The sequence below is a fragment of the Callithrix jacchus genome, chromosome 1 (assembly GCF_049354715.1).
Source record: "Callithrix jacchus isolate 240 chromosome 1, calJac240_pri, whole genome shotgun sequence".
Classification (NCBI taxonomy): domain Eukaryota; kingdom Metazoa; phylum Chordata; class Mammalia; order Primates; family Cebidae; genus Callithrix; species Callithrix jacchus.
The window spans coordinates 15,138,664-15,156,692 of NC_133502.1; the positions used below are offsets into that span (position 1 = coordinate 15,138,664).

The 18,029-nt window shown below is 42.9% G+C and overlaps 1 long non-coding RNA gene across 1 annotated transcript; it reads left to right on the forward strand.

Annotated features, from left to right (window-relative positions):
- The first annotated feature begins 89 nt into the window (after positions 1-89).
- Positions 90-15,553, forward strand: LOC144582640 (uncharacterized). The gene is made up of 2 exons (XR_013535765.1): positions 90-661; positions 9,879-15,553. It is a non-coding gene; the product is annotated as an uncharacterized LOC144582640 (long non-coding RNA).
- Positions 15,554-18,029: the final 2,476 nt, after the last annotated feature.

Here is an 18,029-nt window from a genome sequence, read left to right on the forward strand (position 1 = left end):
TCTATGCAGTGCGCTTGCACCTTTAAATACGTTCTGCTTTGAGCCCCGCCTCCCCGCGGTGGTCGGTGGGTGGAAAATTACTAGAAGGAGCCTTTTCACAAGATGGCGCCGAAAGCGAATAAGGAAGCTCCCGACTCTGGTAAACCCGAAGCCCAAGTGAAGGCTTCAAAGGCCAGGAAGGCAGTGTTGAGAGGTGGCCACAGCCACAAAAAAAAGATCCGCACGTCACCCACCTTCTGGCGGCCCAAGACACTGCGACTCTGGAGGCAGCCCAAATATCCTGCGAAGAGCGCCCCCAGGAGAAACAAGCTTGACCACGATGCTGTCATCAAGCTTCCGCTGACCACTGAGTCCGCGTGAAGAAGACAGAAGACAGTAACACACTTGAGTTCACTGTGGATGTTAAAGCCAACAAGCACCAGCCCAAACAGGCTGTGGAGACGCTCTGTGACACTCACGTGGCCAAGGTCGACACCCTGATTCGGCCTGATGGAGGGAAGAAGGCGGGTGTTCCAGTGGCTCCTGATTACGATGCTTTGGACGTTGCCAACAAAACTGTATCATCTAAACTGAGTCCAGCTGGCGAATTCTAAATATATATGGATCTTTTCACCATAAAAGATAAGAAAGAAAAGAAAATTACTAGAAGGAAACATCAGAGGTAAGGTAAGGATTCTGGTCTCTGTGGCCAAACTCTTCTTAGGATTCAGGACCTTCTGGGCTCCTCTGTGGACTTGGAAAATTCTGTAGTGAACTAGAGTTTCTAGACGGAAATTAGAGGGACATGTAACAGATCTAGTTTTATCAGAAATGACTGTCTTGTTCATTCACATGGCTCTTTGGAAACATTCAGACAGCCACTAGATGTCTGCTCAGCCACCAGCCTAAAATCTAGTCCACAGCCTCTGTGAGATTGACCGCTGATAAGGGCTTTCCCTGTGCCCTTGAGGTGTAAATTTCCCACCTGTCTTTTCTAAAATGTGGTAGTTATCTTTTGAAAATACAGTCTTCAGGAAGATGACTGTCATCGGAAGAAAACAAGGACATGGAAGAACCATACTTAGCTTTTTAGTTTTTTTGCTTTTGTGATATTTTTGGTGCTAATGCAATATGTCAACAAGAAAAATACTTGTTGAACAACAAGAAAAATAGTGGCTAGCTTTGTTTAATATCATGAAATGTTCATGACCAATTCAAGAATAATTGTTAAGAATAAGTGAATTGAATATATATATATATATTTTTTTTTTTTTTTTTTTTTTTTTTTTGAGACAGGGTTCTCACATTGTCACCCAGGCTGAAGGGCAGTAGCCTGATCATAGCTATAGCTCACTGCAACCTTTGAGTTCCTGGGCTCAAGTAATCCTCCTGCCGCAGTCTCCTGCCTAGCTGAGACTAGAGGCATGCCCCATCATGCCTGGCTAATTTTTAATTTTTTTTTGGAGATGGGGTCTTACTGTGTCACCCAGGCTAGTCTCGAACCTGGGCTCAAGTGATCTTCCTGCCTCAGCCCCCCAAAGTGCTGGGATTACAGGCATAAGCCATCATGCCCCAGCCTATAATATATGTCTTATAATAATATATGTCTATTTTAAAATAGTTTCAAAAATAGTTTTGGTAACTTGAAACCTTCAAGTGAAATTAAGTAATAGATATGTGTTAAATGGCTGAATAATTTCTAAGTTAAAACACCAAATATTAATAAATAAGCATAGTTTAAGTTTATATACTTTGGCAACTTGTTTTTATATGGCAAAAACTAAATATATTTATTTCTGTTAAGATACATGAAAAATTGAAGAAGCATCTTTCTAGATGTTATGAAATGGTGACTGCTGATATAAGATAATTCACAATGCTTGGTAGTTTTCCCTAGAAATTGGTTACTATGAAATACAAATTACAATAAATAAACAGAATTAAGACGGTTACAAGGGAAACAGCTCTGCATGCAAGGAAATAAAGAATGTATTTGATAAGGAAAGTTATGAAGAATGAATTTTTGTCCAAAAAAGAGAAAAAAGAAAAACCAATGAATATTTTTTAGAAGTTATAATAAGGTTTGCAAAAATCTTGTGTGGTCAAAGCTGACTGAGATTAGATGGGTTTGTTTCAGATTTTTAAAACTAGCTTTAGTATTGATGGTACACTGAAGCAGAAGTGGAATTTACTCTTCTCTGTTGAAATGGTAGTTATTTTGAAGTATTGATCTGGGAATGTGAAGGGTTTTTTTCACCTTTTAAAGTAATTGGCCTAGGAAAGAGATTCTGTGCTTTATAAAGATAATTTATTGTGCTTGTGCTGCCTTTTTTTTTTTTGAGATGGACTTTCGCTTTGTCACCCAGATTGGAGTGCAGTGGCCCCATCTCAGCTCACTGCAACCTCCACTTCCTGGGTTCAAGCGATTCTCCTGCCTCAGCCTCCCGAGTAGCGGTACTACAGGCGAGCACCACCACACCGACTAATTTTTGTATTTTTAGGAGAGACGGGGTTTCACCATGTTGTCCAGGCTGGTCTTGAACTTCTGATCTCAAGTGATCCACCTGCCTTGGCCTCCCAAAGTGCTGGGATTACAGATGTGACCCACCACTCCCGGCCAAAAAAAAACTTTGTTCTTTTAAGCTACCTATAGCTTACATCAACTTGGTAAAGGGTATTTTTATGAACAAAAATGTAGGCTTTTACCTTTTCTCCCTACCTTATCCCTCCAGAATTTAGAAGCTATTTGTGAGTATTCTTATCTTTATGGTAATATAGTTATTTGCCTAAGTTCAATTAGATTGTGCTTTCCTTGTAGCAGGACACAATTGGAAACCCTGGTTGTATTGGCAAGGCTTTGACCATAATGTCATATTTCAGATATGACCAGGTAGTTGTTGTTTGTTTGTTTGTTTGTTTGTTTGTTTGTTTGTTTTTTGAGACGGAGTTTCACTCTTGTTACCCAGGCTGGAGTGCAATGGCTCGATCTCAGCTCACCGCAACCTCTGCCTCCTGGGTTCAAGCAATTCTCCTGCCTCAGCCTCCCGAGTAGCTGGGACTACAGGCGTGTGCCACCATACCCAGCTAATTTTTGTATTTTTAGTAGAGACAGGGTTTCTCCATGTTGACCAGGATGGTCTCGATCTCTTGACCTCGTGATCCACCCACCTCAGCCTCCCAAAGTGCTGGGATTACGGGCTTGAGCCAACGCACCCGGCCTAACCAGGTAGTTTTAAGGAACTAAGGTTGACTTTATGGAGCTAATCAAGACCCCCCTTAGAAAAAATGGCCTGAGGGTTCCCATCCTTCCCAGTTCCAAGGATTGTCACTTTCTGGAAGGCAGTTTCCTTCCAGGAACCTCATGATATTTTGGGGCCCTCAAGAGAAGAGGAATTCCCCACATCTAAAGTGTTATAGACATAGTCCTCACTTCTTTTCCTAACCTTGGGAGGTCCAGCCTGAGATTTCTTATCAAAAGTTCCAGCGAAGCAAATTTTCTGTGGCCATCACTATTGTCACCACAACTGCGTCAATAATCAGACCAACTTCCATGAGACTAAACCTATTTTGCAAACAAGTCAGTCTTCCTTTGATTATCTTTTGTAGAAACGGAGTGACTCTAGAGAGAAAAATTGTTTCAGAAGAGACTAGACTGTACTCGTTACCGCCTCGTTGTTTTGTGAGTTCATTATCTACCTAAGATCTAGACTGGATCCTAAATGTTTTAGTTTCCTCCAGTATCTGACTACAACTCTCCAAACTAATGTTTCCAGTTCTCCTCCCATCCCCTGACTTGGAATCACTGAAATTAACACCACTCTATTTCTGAATCCTCCTGAGCTGAAGCTGGACCGCTTGATGTAAGCTTCAGAGAAAGCGCCACAAAAGCTTATGTATGAACAACCTCATAACGTTACTATATGGACTACTCAGAAGGTTCACTAACACTTGATGCAAACTGCAGACCAGGAAAATCTGTCAGATCACCACTGACTGCCCTTACTCCAGCTGAAGATGCTTTGACCTGAAGATGCTTTGAGCTGAGGATGCTGGAGTAAGGGCAGTCAGTGGGGATCTAAAAATCTCCTTGACTGGCTGCTCTCTGGACTCAAAGACTGAGTTTATAGTTTGTTCTAATCGTTAGCCTTTGTTTCTCTTTGTTTTCATAAAAATGCCTCTTCTTAAATACTTGACTGCCCTAACCACCTAGAGTGGAAGCCCATCTGCAAGGCCACCGCCTAAAATGAGACACAGCTGTCAGGTATTGAGCGGAACTGTGCATGGAACTCAGAGACTGTTCAGTGGCTTAGGAGACAATCCACCAACCCAATTCCTGGACTTTGCCCAAGAAGTTTCAGACGGGAATATTGGGGCTCAGAAAATGATGCTCCTCAATGTGTTACTTCAGCCTGCTGAGCGCCTTGAACTAAAGGAGACTGGAAGGCCCCAGAAGCAAAGTGGCTCCAAGACCTCCTCCCATCTTCCTGTCTCCCATCCCTCATTCTCCCCCGAAACAGGTCACAGAAACCAGAATTCCTCTTCCCTAAGGCAGATCACAGAAATTCAAAAATGCAAACTCCTCTCTCCTAGAGCAAGCCATAAAACCCAGGAAGGCCACCGTCCCTTCTCCCTCCTCCCTGGAGGATCCTCATTCTGGTAGGGGCTGCGCCATACCCAGGAGGAAGGACGGCTCCAGAGAGGCCAAGAAGCTCTGAACAGATAAGCCTTGCTGGGTTTCTCCTGTTCGTCTGTTATGATTCCATCGTTCGCTTTTGTCCAATCACATGTCTACATGGCTGTCCGTTCTTCACTGAACAAGGGCATAAAAACAGTTTTCCCGGCGTCTTTGGGTCTTCATTTCTGAAAGCTCCTGTAGCATATAAAACTTTGATTAAAGTCATCTGTGGACTTTTCCGTTGTTAACCCCTCTTTCGTTGTAGGAGTTTCAACCATGACCCTTATGATAGCTGGGGAAAGGCATCACACCTCTTCTGCCTCTGCATTGGGCAAATCACTTCTTTCTGAACATCATCCCCGCATACTACTTATCACTGAAACAATACTTATCTCCACAAAACACTTCTCTCTGAAATTAACTCTGAACTCAGTTTCCTGCTCCATAAAATGATGTCGCAATTGCTGTTGCATGTGGTTGTTTTAAAAATTAAATTCAAGCTGGGTGTAGTGGCAGGCACCTGTAGTCCCAGCTACTTGAGAGGCTGAGGCAGGAGGACTGCTTGAGCCCAGGAGGTGGAGGCTGCAGTGAGCGATGATTGTGCCACTGTACTTCAGTCTAGGTGACAAAGCAAGACCTCATCTCTATGAAAGAAAAAGAAGAAAGAGAGAAAGAAAGAATAAGGAAGAGGGGAGGGAAGGAAAGAGGGAAGGAAGGAAGGGAGGAAAGGGAGGGAGGGAGGGAGGAAGGAAGGAAGGAAGGAAGGAAGGAAGGAAGGAAGGAAGGAAGGAAGGAAGGAAGGAAGGAAGGAAGGAAGGAAGGAAAGAAAGAAAGAAAGAAAGAAGTAGTATGGCTTGGCTATATGTCCCCACCCATATCTCATCTTGAATTGTACTCCCATAATTCTTATGTGTTGAGGGAGGGACCTGGTGGGAGATACTTTGAATCATGGGGGCAGTTTCCCTATACTGTTCTCCTGGTAGTGAATAAGTCTCGTGAGAACTGATGGGATTATCAGGGGTTTCCACTTTTGCATCTTCCTCATTTTTCTCTTGCTGCTGTCATGTAAGAGGTACCTTTCATCTCCCACCATGATTTGAGGCCTCCCCTGCCATGTGGAACCATAAGTTCAATTAAACCTCTATTTCTTCCCAGTCTCAGGGATGTCTTTATCAGCAGCATAAAAATGGAGGTAGGGAGAAAGGGAGGAAGGGAAGGAGGGAGGAAAGGAGGGAGGGAGGGGAAAGAAGAAAGGAAGGAAGGAGAAAGAAAGAGAAAAATTGTGTTTATAAAGTCATCAGTACACAATGTGTTAAGTGTCTAAACAATGTGAGCGCCCATTTATTCCTGCTCCCCCAAAATACACACTTTCCCCTTTGGAGATCTACCCAGACCATATGACCTCATGATCCTAGAAAGACATAGAAAGAGGCAGGGTGGGGGCTGTTTAAAGATAATTTTCAGGAAAAGATAAAATCAAGAGTCTCATTCATATGTTATAACATACATGTTAAGTGTTTTATTTAGCTTATTTGATGAGGAACTCAGGCAGGTTTTACAAGGGGCTCAAAAAAGAAGTCAAGAAGCACAGGTTTATATGGTGTGAAGGACTGTTGAAATGTAAACGAGGCAAACGGTTTCTTTCTACAGATTGGAGAGCAGAGTCAGCCAGACCTATCAGACAGAACAGCATTTACAGGGCTATTTTCTGGTATCTACAGTTTGCAGAGTTGTAAAATAGCTCAGAATATGACTCAGAATAGGCAGGGAAAAAATCCTAATCTGATAAGGCACAGAGTGGGTTAGAGATGATGCAGTTTTCCCTTGGAATACACATTTGTTTTCTACCACTGGAGGTGCATGCAGCAGTATTTTTCTTCCTTTGTATTTCCTGCTTCCAAGACTTAGATCACACAGAAACCATCCTGCTGTGGCCCAGGCCTGTTGTGAGATCACTAAAAATCAAGGTGCTGGGTTTGGGAAGAAAGCTTCAGCCTCCAGGGACAAGCAAAGCAGTTTGCTGAGAATCAATGCATCTTGCAACAAAGAAAGCCCCAGCCCTGCAGGGCAGCCCATGCTCCACCTCCTGCCCCGTCCAGGGTCAGTCTCCCCGGCTCAGGCTGGCTTTAGGTCTGCAGCCCTGGGCCTGCTGGGAGGTAAATTGACCAGTGCAGCGGCTTCTACTCAATTTCACTCCCAGCAGGCTGCTCAGGGAAAACTCTGCGACCAGCAGAGCCACACCACTGGCTCCCAGTTTCAAGCCCTAGCGCTCTGCTCAATAATAAAAAACAAATTCTTTTCACACCTCCACCAATTCTTGAGACTCACCAGAAAGCCATGTACCCTAATTTGGGATCCCTTACCCTCACCCATTTCTGAGCTCATGAAAATATTAGTCCTAACATGGCGTCTTCATGTTGACGTAGATGGGCATCTTGCCTGTGACTGTCCTTGCCAGACACTGCTTTGCTTACCTGGCAGGGTTAGTAATTAAGAGCACAAGGAAAGCGATCTGGAATCGTGTTTTTTCAGTTGATTGAACTACCTGGTGTCTGTGGATTAGCAAGTGGATTCAGCTCCTCTTATTGCTCCATTCCAGTCTTTTGGAGGGGATCAGAATATGCCACCTCCAAGATATGCCGCTGTAGCACAAGATCATTTTGAGCTGAGGGTAATTAAGAGACAGCAGACACCAGAGGAACTCACTTTACTTCTGCTGCTTACAGTAGGGCGTAAATTTCCCTTTGTAAAGATGACATCGAATTCCATTTGTAAAGTGTCCTCCTCCTGATGTCTCTCATACCAGGAGGAGACTAACTCCAAAGGACTTTTATCTGCAAAACAAACCTTATTCACCATATGTTTTCTAGTCACTTTGCCACAATTTTTCACCCCTAGAAGCCCAAGCTCTGCCTCCCTTTCTCCTTTGTTGAGTCACCTATCCACAATCTATTTCCCTTTGTTAAAATGGTATAAAAAGTCCAGGTGTGGTGGCTCATGCCTATAATCCCTGTACTTTGGCAGGCCAAGGCAGGAGGATCGCTTTGAGGCCAGAGTTCAAAACCAGCTTGGGCAACATGGTAAAATCCCATTTCTATAAAATATACAAAAATTAGCTGGGCATGGTGCCATGTGCTTGTAGCCTCAGCTACTCTGGAGGCTGAAGGGGGAGGATTGTTTGAACCCCAAGAGGTTAAAGTTGCATTGAGCCAAGATTGTGCCACTACACTCCAGCCTGGGCAACAAAGTGAGACTGTCTCAAAAAGAAAAGAAAAAGTTTATAGGAGTCCACTGTTTTGGACTTGCCTCCTACCCTAGGTAGGTCCCAGTATATCAGACCAAACCAGGATAGAGTCACTTACGCTAAGTTCCACACAGTTCCGTCAAACTAAACTTTGAGATGGGGCAGTGTTCCAAAAACATTAGACTGGGGTCGACCTGAGTCAGCAAAATAAGGAAGTCCTCTCTACTTTCTCCATTTATCTGTTGATAGACATTTTGGTTGTTTTCACTTTTTGGCCATTATAATGCTAGGAACAGATGTCTGGAAGTTTCTTTTGTGAACGTATGTTTTCGGTTCTCTTGGGTATCTATCTTGCAGTAGAGTGGTGGGGTCCCGTGATAACTCTGTGTTTAACTCCTTTCTGGAACTGCCAGGTTGATTTCCACACTGGCTGCACCACTTTACAATCCCACTGATGGGACATGAGGCTTCCAGTTTCTCTGCATCTTCACCAACACTTGTTATTATCTTTTTTTTTTAATTATAGCAGCTGGCTTTTATGTTTCGGGGATGAACTGATGAGAGTGGCAGATCTAGGTTGGGGCGGAATGGATGTCTACATCAGGCTCGGTATGTGTTGCACACCACGGTGGGGAGTGTCTTCTTTTGGGTTCCCTCAGAATCAGACCCTGAGAAAAGGGTTCCAGTGTAAGTCGTTTCTTCTGGGGGAAATAAACTGCAAATGGGCATTAGGGTTCTTTTAAGGTGATGAGAATGTTCTCAAATAGGATTGTGGTGATGGCTGCACGGCTCTGTAAATGTAGTGAAGATCACTGAATTGTACACTTAAGATGAGTGAATTTTATGGCATGTGAATTATTTCTCAATGAGGCTGTTTTTAAACAATGGCACAGAAAGACTAAAATCAGGCACAGGAATTCAGAGCCAGCCTCCCGCTTCATCTGTCTACATAACAGGCATCTTATTACCCCTAAATGAGAATCCATTCTGCTGCTGGGGCAAAACTTTTTTTTTTTATAAGAGATGGGGTCTCATTATGTTGCTCAGGCTGGAATCAAACTCCTCCCGCTAGCTGGGATTATAGGCATGCACTACCAAGTGCCTGGCTGTGAACAACCTTTGCTGTTGGAAATCCATCAGACATTGATGGCTATGAGCTGGACAGGTGACCTAACTGCCTTGGGCCTCATATTCTCCATGAGGACAGCAGTGTGTGTTCTATAAAATTCACAGGAGCACCTTGCACCTCTAAATCTGATAATATTATGTGTTACATGGTGCCCTTAGGGATGATTTCTTGGCGCTCTGAGGCATTAATACAGTAATGGGATAGTCATCCAAACAAAAGTGGACTGGAAAAGCATCCTAGTCCCAAGACGCTTTATAAAATGAATGTGACTTTTAAAATGAATAATATAACAGTGCTAATAAAGAAGAGTGCAGCACAGGGCATGCAGAAGGCCAGATGCATCGGGGAAGATTGTTGCAGTGTGTAGCTTTCTGGGGGTGAGGCTTTTAACAATTTATAGGGTTATAGCAACTCAGATTCAGGAAACTTATAACTCAGCTTGATGAAGAATGAAAGGAATTTCCATTAGTTACTCCAGCTCTTACTCAGTCCTCCTCATGACAAAAGAAAATGGAAACGACTGAAGCATGCTTTATGTAACCAAGATTATTGATTTGATGGGAGCGGGTAACAAACGATGGGAATGCCGAGTATGACTGGCTGAATTAGGTCATGCAGAGTCATCAGGTTTGGTGAAACTCTTTTAAACACGAGTCCAGAAATTTCTCTTGCATTAGAACTTTTGGTAGCCCAGGTTTCTATCATAATTCTCCCTCAATGGTTTTGCAGTCAGTTGTGTTTACTATCAGTGTTTTGAGATCGTAATTTATCAGCTACTAACAAAATTAAGTCAACCAATGAAAGCTATTTAGAGAATTTCATAAAATACTCTCTTTGTGTCTTAATTTCAGAGTGAAGCTTATCAAAAGAAAAGAACATTGCACATGACCACCTTTTAAATGATTTTGCTTATAGTACGTAACAACTCTACTGGTGATTTTTATTATCTTCTTTATTTTTTCTGAATTTTATAAATATGCTAAAATAAATTGGAGGCTTGAAGTGGCAGCTCACACTTATGATTCCAGCACTTTGGGAGGCCAGGGTAGGAGAATTGCTTGATCTCAGGAGTTAGAGACCAGCCTGGGCAACATGGTGAGACCTTGTCTCTACAAAAAAAATTTTTTTTTAAAGTTAGCCAGGCATGGTGGTGCCTGCTTACGGTCACAGCTACTTGGGAGGCTGAGGTGGGAGGATCACTTGAGCCTGGGAGGTTGAGGCTGCAGTGGGCCATGGTGGTGCCACTGCACTCCAATGTGGGTGACCGAGCAAAACCCTGTCTTAAAAAGATTTTAAAAATAAATTGGTATTATTTTGCTTTAGTTTTAGGCACTTAGTTTGTTTAATTATGGCAAACAACACCCAAATATACTCTAGTCATAAACTATTTAAGCAACCCTAAAATGCCTGGAGTAAAAAGTGAAGTCCTGCGGCACTGCCACCACCAACCTCAGCTTTCTTTGTGCTGTAGTTGTGACAACTGTAACAATTTAATGTGCATTCTGCTAACACCTAACACTCATGAAATTTTCATGGCATTGTATGTCTTAATTATATAATATGTTGTGGTTCACCTTTTGGCCTAAAAAGTCTGGGTGTTCTGTACATATATGTACTTGATTCTTTTTCATGGCTGCATAGTATTCTGGGGCTATAGCTTATTTCCCAGTTCTCACATTGATGGACAGTCCTTTGGCTTTCCAGTTCACTGGGCATTCTTTATACATGCACGTTTGTGCACAGGAACAAGTATTTTGTAGGAAAGATACCTAGAAGTGGAACTGGTGGATCAAAGGGTATTTTCATTTTTATTTTCTGTAGTTACTGCCGTATTTCTGTTCACACAGCAGTGCAGTGGCAGTTCCCCAGGATGAAAGTGACTAGTGTGTCAGGATTAGGGAAGCCTTCACAGAGGTGGTAAAGTGGTTGTATTTTTTTTTTTTTTTTTTTTTTTTGAGACAGAGTCTCACTCTGTTGCCCAGATAGGAGTGGAATGGTATGATCTCAGCTCACCACAACCTCTGCCTCCCAGGTTCAAGTGATTCTCCTGCCTCAGCCTCCCGAGTAGCTGGGATTAGAGGCCTGTGCCCCCATGCCCAGCCAATTTTTGTATTTTTAGTAGAGACAGGGTTTTGCCATGTTAGTCAAGCTGGTCTTGAACTGCTGACCTCAGGCGATCCCTGCCTTGGCCCCCCAGAGTGCTAGGATTACAGGCGTGAGACACCGTACCTGGCCTGAGGTGATTTGAAGAGGTGAGTGAGGATTGTTTTGGAAGGCAAGGGATCGACTGGGAGGCAGCATGCAAATATATTCCAGACAGCAGCCTGTGGACGAAGGGAGGAATGGACTGACAGAAGTATAATCACAACAGTGGAGTTTAATTCCCCATTTTTAATGGGCAAACAGATGGAGTAACAAGTAGTGAAAGAAAAAGGGACGTAGACAATATAGCTAATACGTGAATTCATCTATACCAGGACTTCTGCGTTGCTAACAGGTTGTAGATTTTTCTTCTCCTTTTATTCGGAAGATGTTTACATCTGGAGAAAAATGGGAAGAAGCAGACCTCTCTAGTGGGGCACTCAGTCTGGTCCCAGAAAACATTAAATCAGATCACGGACCTGGCTGAGCACGGGGCTACTTCCCAAGGTATCCATTTTCTTAGAAGATTTTTCAGGTGAGTAAAACATTGTTTTCGTAATAAAAATAAATTAAATATTTCTGAAGCAGAATGCAAACTTTTTGTTAGTTTTTAAGATGACACTCAAGCTTTCAGAGATGATTTTCAGAACCTAATGTACTCATCCCCCTTGGCCATCAGGAAGGCTTCGGTGGGAATGTTTGAAAAGCACGAAAGCCAGAAGTTCTCGTTTGTCCCCGTTTTATTATTTGGCCCCACCGTAATCCTCAACTGTCGCCATTTCTCTCCACTCCATGTGACCTGGCCTTTGGGGATTTTTCCTCATTTTCCAAGTATTCCTGCATTAGCATCTATTTCACCCCTGCCTAGAATCGTCCTTGAAAATCCAATTCAAGCCTTACTTCTCTGAAGCTTTTCTAAGCAGAATGGAATGCCAAGAGTACATCTTTGGAGGCTGATAAATTATGTTAATGTATTGTCCCTAATTGTTCACTGCCTTTACCGGTAAGATTCCCTTACCAGCTTCCCTGAGCATTGCTGTGACCTCTCTGTAGAAGCTGTAGACTTCTCTGCTGCCGCTGATAGCAGGCTTGGCCAAGTGACTTGCTTTGGCTGTGGTATGTGAGTAGAAGTGACAGGCTCCACATCCAAACAGCAGCTCTCAGAAACAGTGCATGGCTTCGTCACTTCTCTTTGCCTTCTGCCACAACAAAATGGCAAGGCCGATGGCTGCCCTTTCAGCCTGAGTCCAGGAATGAAGAGGACACGGGAACGTTGTCAGCAGGACATAGCTGATGTGTGGCCTGAGTGAGAAACAGATCTTTACAGTTAGATGCTAATGAGATTTGGCAATGGAGAGACCCAGTCGGAACCCCAGAGATGGTATAAAGATTATTTTAAGCCAAAGGCATTTCAGTTCAACAGTTAGAGAGAGAAAAAAAGCCTTCTTAAAGCTTCTCTTATCTGACTAAAAGCAGCAACTTCTAGAAAATAAGGCTCCAAAAATGCTTCTTCAGGGTGGACCTACTTCAGGAAAGGAAACTGTGAATAAACCATGCTCAGATCCATTCTCCAGGGAGGTTTCACGACCCTGAAGGAGACACGAAAGAGGAGGCATAGCACTCATAACTGTATAGAAAAACATTAGCGCAAACTTCCTGATCTCCTGTTGGTTCTCCTCAAAACCTGTTTATCTTTTTTTTTTTTTTTTTTTTCTCTGAGACAGGGTCTTGCTCTGTTGCCCAGGCTGAGTACAGTGGTGTGATCACAGCTCACCAAAGCCTCAATCTCCCAGGCTCAAGCATTTCTCCATTTCTCCCACCTCAGCCTCCTGAGTAGCTGGGACCACAGGCACGTGCTGCCATGCCGGGCCAGTTTTTGCATTTTTTGCAAAGACAGGGTTTCACCATGATACCCACGCTGTTCTTGAACTCCTGGGCTCAAACGATCCTCCCATCTCAGCCTTCCAAAGTGCTGGGATTACAGGAGTGAGCCACCATGCCCAGCCCCATTTATCTTTCTGAAAAGTCATTGTTTTCACATACGTGCCATGGTTGTCTGCCTATTCTCTATGAATTTGTAACCCCAGCCCAGGTGCTTTGTAGACCTCTCTTTAGAATGGTAAGGGCCACACTCAGCCTGCCCATAAGAGGGAAGACCCAAAGGCCATCTCAGCAGCACAGCCCATGGACATCTGCATTGTTACATTGAAACTGCTGAGATTCACTGGTCAACGTGATGATACTCCACTGACCAGAGCAGGAGGAACATGGGTTCCCTGAGGACCCCTGCGTCCCTCTCCACCATCAGCATGCGTGGGCAGACTTTGGCTCCTAATGGTTGGAAGTTTTAACCTTTAACTGCCTTCTTTGTTTGAAAATAAATTCTTCCTATCTTTCCCCACCAGGTCTTAGAAGTATGAAAAATAATTTAGAAGGGAAAGAACTTGCTTATAATTTCACTTTGCAACTAGCAGTGTATTTCTTTACTCAGACAAATGCAGATACATTGGGAAAGAACTTAATGCTGTTCTCAATCCATGTGTGTTTTCTTTCTCACTGAGTTTCCACAGGTCTTTGTTTAAGCATTTAGAATATGTAGTTTCTCAGTTATTTTGCTTATTGGACAGTGTGTTCTTCTTACATATGATAGATGCACAGTAAACATTTATTGCATGGATAAATAATGCATGCATGGATGGATGGGTTTCTGGGTAAGTAAGTGACCATATGAATCAATGGATGGATGGTTAGACTCCACTTTCTCTGTGTAGGTATCCCTCTGTAATTTCTACATAAGGTCTATGTTATGGGCTAAATGTTTGTGTATCCTACAAAATACATATGTTGATGCCCTACCCACCAATATGATGGCATTTGGAGGTGGAACTTTTTATAGGTAATTAGGCTTAGATTAGGCCACAAGGATGGGAGCCACATGGTGAGATTAGTGTCATTATAAGAGGGGGCACCAGAGCTTTCTCTCTTCCATTTGCGTAAACCAAGGAAAGGCCATGTGAGCACACAGCAGGAAGGTGGCTGTCTACAAGCCAGGAAAGAGCCCTCACGAAGAACTGGATCTGCCGGCACCTTGATCTTGGATTTCCTAGGCTACAGAACTATGAGAAATGAATGTCTGTTGTTTAAGCCATCTATGGACAGATTTTTCCTCTATCCATAGATAGAGGATGTGTTTTGTTACAACAGCTCAACCTCAGGCAGTCTGCTTCTACCCGTAAGTATACTTCTGCATCCAGCTCCAAATGCACATGTGATTGCTTCTGTTCTGTGTGCTTGTGTCTTTGTGTGTTTCTCCTTCTGCTGCATGTGGTTTCATTGAAGGGGCCAGTAATACTTGAGGCATTTCTGTAAAACAGATATGACTATGGCTCCTATTTTATAAAATTGTTATGAGTGTTTGATATAATTATTATTAATTTATACTTATCACTACTAATCACTAGACTTGAATTAAAGAAGCTCAAATTTATTTTGTCTTACATTATCATTCATAAAGGCAGTGTTCATGGTTAAGACTGGGTTTGTGGAGAACGATCCAAGATGGCCGATCGCTAACATCCCGGGATTGCAGCTCTCAGGGAAGGTGCGGAGAACTAGAGGACGCCACACTTTCAGACAAAGTCTGGTCGCTCACGGAGCAGAAGATCCCCCAGTGGTGGAAACACACGGGTCACCAGCGCGACTCTCGTGGTCGGCGCAGCGGTTCCGCTGGCACCTCGGCGCGGCAGCTCTCGGCGCAGAGTAAACGGGACCGGTTCCCCTTCTGACCGAGGTTTGGAGCCCGGGGAAGGCAGAGTCACCTACTACTGACACAAGAAGGAAGCCCGACAGGAGAATCCTGGGCAGAAAAGCACCATCAGTTTTAACGCCGCTGCTCTGGCCCTGGGAACTAACAACCTGGACGTCCACTCAAGAGACCTAATCTGAAAGTTGGTAATTTCAAAGACGGCAGGAGGATAAATTTACAATGACGGGAAGAAACCAGCGTAAAAAAGCTGAGAATACTCAAAGTCAGAACGCCTCTCCCTCTAAAGATGATCACAGTTCCACATCAACAATGGAACAAGGCTTGATGGAGAAGGAGCGCCTCCTGATGACAGAATCACTCTTCAAGGAATGGATAATAAGAAACTTCGGTGAGTTAAAAGTACATGTTGTAGCCCAACGTAAAGAAACTAGGAACTTTGAAAAAAGGTTTGATGAAATCCTATTGAGAATAGACAACTTAGAGCAGAGTATGAGTGAATTAATGGAACTGAAGAATACAATACAGGAACTCCGAGAAGTATACACAGGTTTAAACACTCGAATTGTTCAAGCAGAAGAAGGGATATCCGAGGTCAAAGTCCAACTTAATCAAATAAAACGTGAAGAAAAGATTAGAGAAAAAAGGATAAAAAGGAATGAGCAAAGTCTCCAAGAAATGTGGGACTATGTGAAAAGACCAAATTTACGTTTGATAGGTATACCTGAATGCGACGGAGAGAATGAATCCAAGCTGGAAAATACCCTTCAGGATATTATTCAGGAAAATTTTCCTAAACTAGCAAAGCAGGTCAAAATTCAACCCCAGGTAATACAGAGAACACCACAAAGATATTCCTCAAGAAGAGCAACCCCAAGGCACATAATCGTTAGATTCACCAGGGTTGAAACGAAGGAGAGGATACTAAGGGCAGCCAGAGAGAAAGGTCAGATTACCCACAAAGGCAAGCCTATCAGACTTACAGCAGATCTCTCGGCAGAAACTCTACAGGCCAGAAGAGAGTGGGGGCCAATATTCAACATCCTCAAAGAACAGAACCTTCAGCCCAGAATTTCATATCCAGCCAAACTAAGCTTCACAACTGAAGGAAAAATAAAATCTTTTATGAACAAGCAAGAACTCAGAGATTTTATTACCACCAGGCCTGCTTTACAAGAGCTTCTGAAAGAAGCATTACACACAGAAAGAAACAACCAGTATTAGCCTTTCTAAAAATACACCAAAAAGTAAAGAGCACCAACATAAAGAAGAATTTACACCAACAAATGGATAAAACAGCCAGTCAACATCAAATGGCAGTAACCCTAAATTTAAATTGACTGAATTCCCAATCAAAAGACACAGCCAAAACCCAACGGCATGTTACATCCAGACCTGTTTCACATGCAAGGATACACAAAGACTCAAAACAAAGGGATGGAGAAAGATTTACCAACCAAATGGAGAGCAAAAATAAATAATAAATAAATAAAAAGCAGGAGTTGCAATTCTTGTATCGGATAAAATAGATTTTAAAGCAACAAAGATATAGTGGTAAAAGGATCAATGCAACAACAAGAGCTAACAATCCTAACACCCAGATAGGAGACTTAGATTCAATGAGACAGAAAATTAATAAGGATATCAAGGACTCGAACTCAGATCCAGAACAAGTAAACTTAATAAATATTTATAGAGCTCTCCACTTCAAATACACAAAATATACATTCTTGTCAATACCACATCACACCTACCCATTAGTTTAAATAAAACATTGATTGGCCATTATTAATACCCAATTTTTTTCAAAATAAAGCAATATTTCCATTTACTCTCCCTCTTTCTCTTCAGCCCAGAATTTCATATCCAGCCAAACTAAGCTTCACAACTGAAGGAAAAATAAAATCTTCCTCTCCTTTATTTTTTTTTTCTTTCCTTCTCTCAAAAAAAAAAAAAAAAAGACTGGGTTTGTATCTTAGTTTTACCCACCATTCATCCATCCATCCATCCATTGCCTCAGTTTTCCCATTTATAAAATGGGCACAATAAGACTATTTCCCTAACAGCATAGAGTGAAATAATCCATGTAAACTGCTTAGTACAATGTCTAGCACATAGTAAGCACTAACACATAACATACTATCTGTCAGCCAATAGAAAGCGCAGAGTTCTGTGGGCAATTACAGTATTTGAAGGGAGAAAAATCTATAGATGCTTGAAGGGTCATGATGAGGATGCAGTGGTGATGACTCTGCAGGCATCTTCCCAAGGCTTTGACTCCTCGTGGGAGGACAGGGAAGACAGGTCATACTGAGTGTGTAATGGAAGGTATCCCCTACCCTCCACCCCTGATGGGTGGAATCAGTGGTCTTGGGTGTCGAGCGCTGCCTTTCCACCGAGCAGTAATGCTGGCTTGGAGCCCCGTGGTGTCTCTGTTGAATGTTTCCCTCCAGAACTGGTTTGAACACTAATTCCTTCTGTGAGGACAGACTTCTGTGGATCCTTTACTGTGTGTTTCAGCTGAGTTTCTTAGCACATTCTTAACAAACCTGAAAGCAGATGTCTGTGTTTATAAAGAAAGATGAACTAGACACAGAAAATGTCTTAACAAGAAACGGTAACATATCAAGTTGAGGAAGGGACGTGCTCTCTTCTGTTTTTATAAAATGAGGTTAGGTCAGCCGTAGCCCTGTGTCTGGTTTTCTGGGGTGCCCCTGGCACTGTCGCTGGGGCTTCCTAATTCCTGGATCCTGTTCCTGTTGTGTACAGACATGCATTTCTGTGTGGTTTGGAAGGAAAAACGGTTATTCAAAGACACATTGGCACCAACTCTCAGGTTCAACTACCTGCATTTTCCTTCTTTGTCCCCCTCTCCATGATGATGGCTAGAGGGTCCTGAGCTGGGTAACAATGGATGGGCAGAAGTGGAAAGAAAGGCCAGGGGAGCTAAGTGGTCATACCACCTGAAGCTTCTGTCTGTATAAACTCTTCCCACTGCTGGGGCTGATGGTCATACCTGACATCAGTCCTCTCCTCAAGGAATCTCAGAAAATCTCTGGGCTGTGTGCTCTTTGCTTATTGCTAAGAGTAAAAGTGT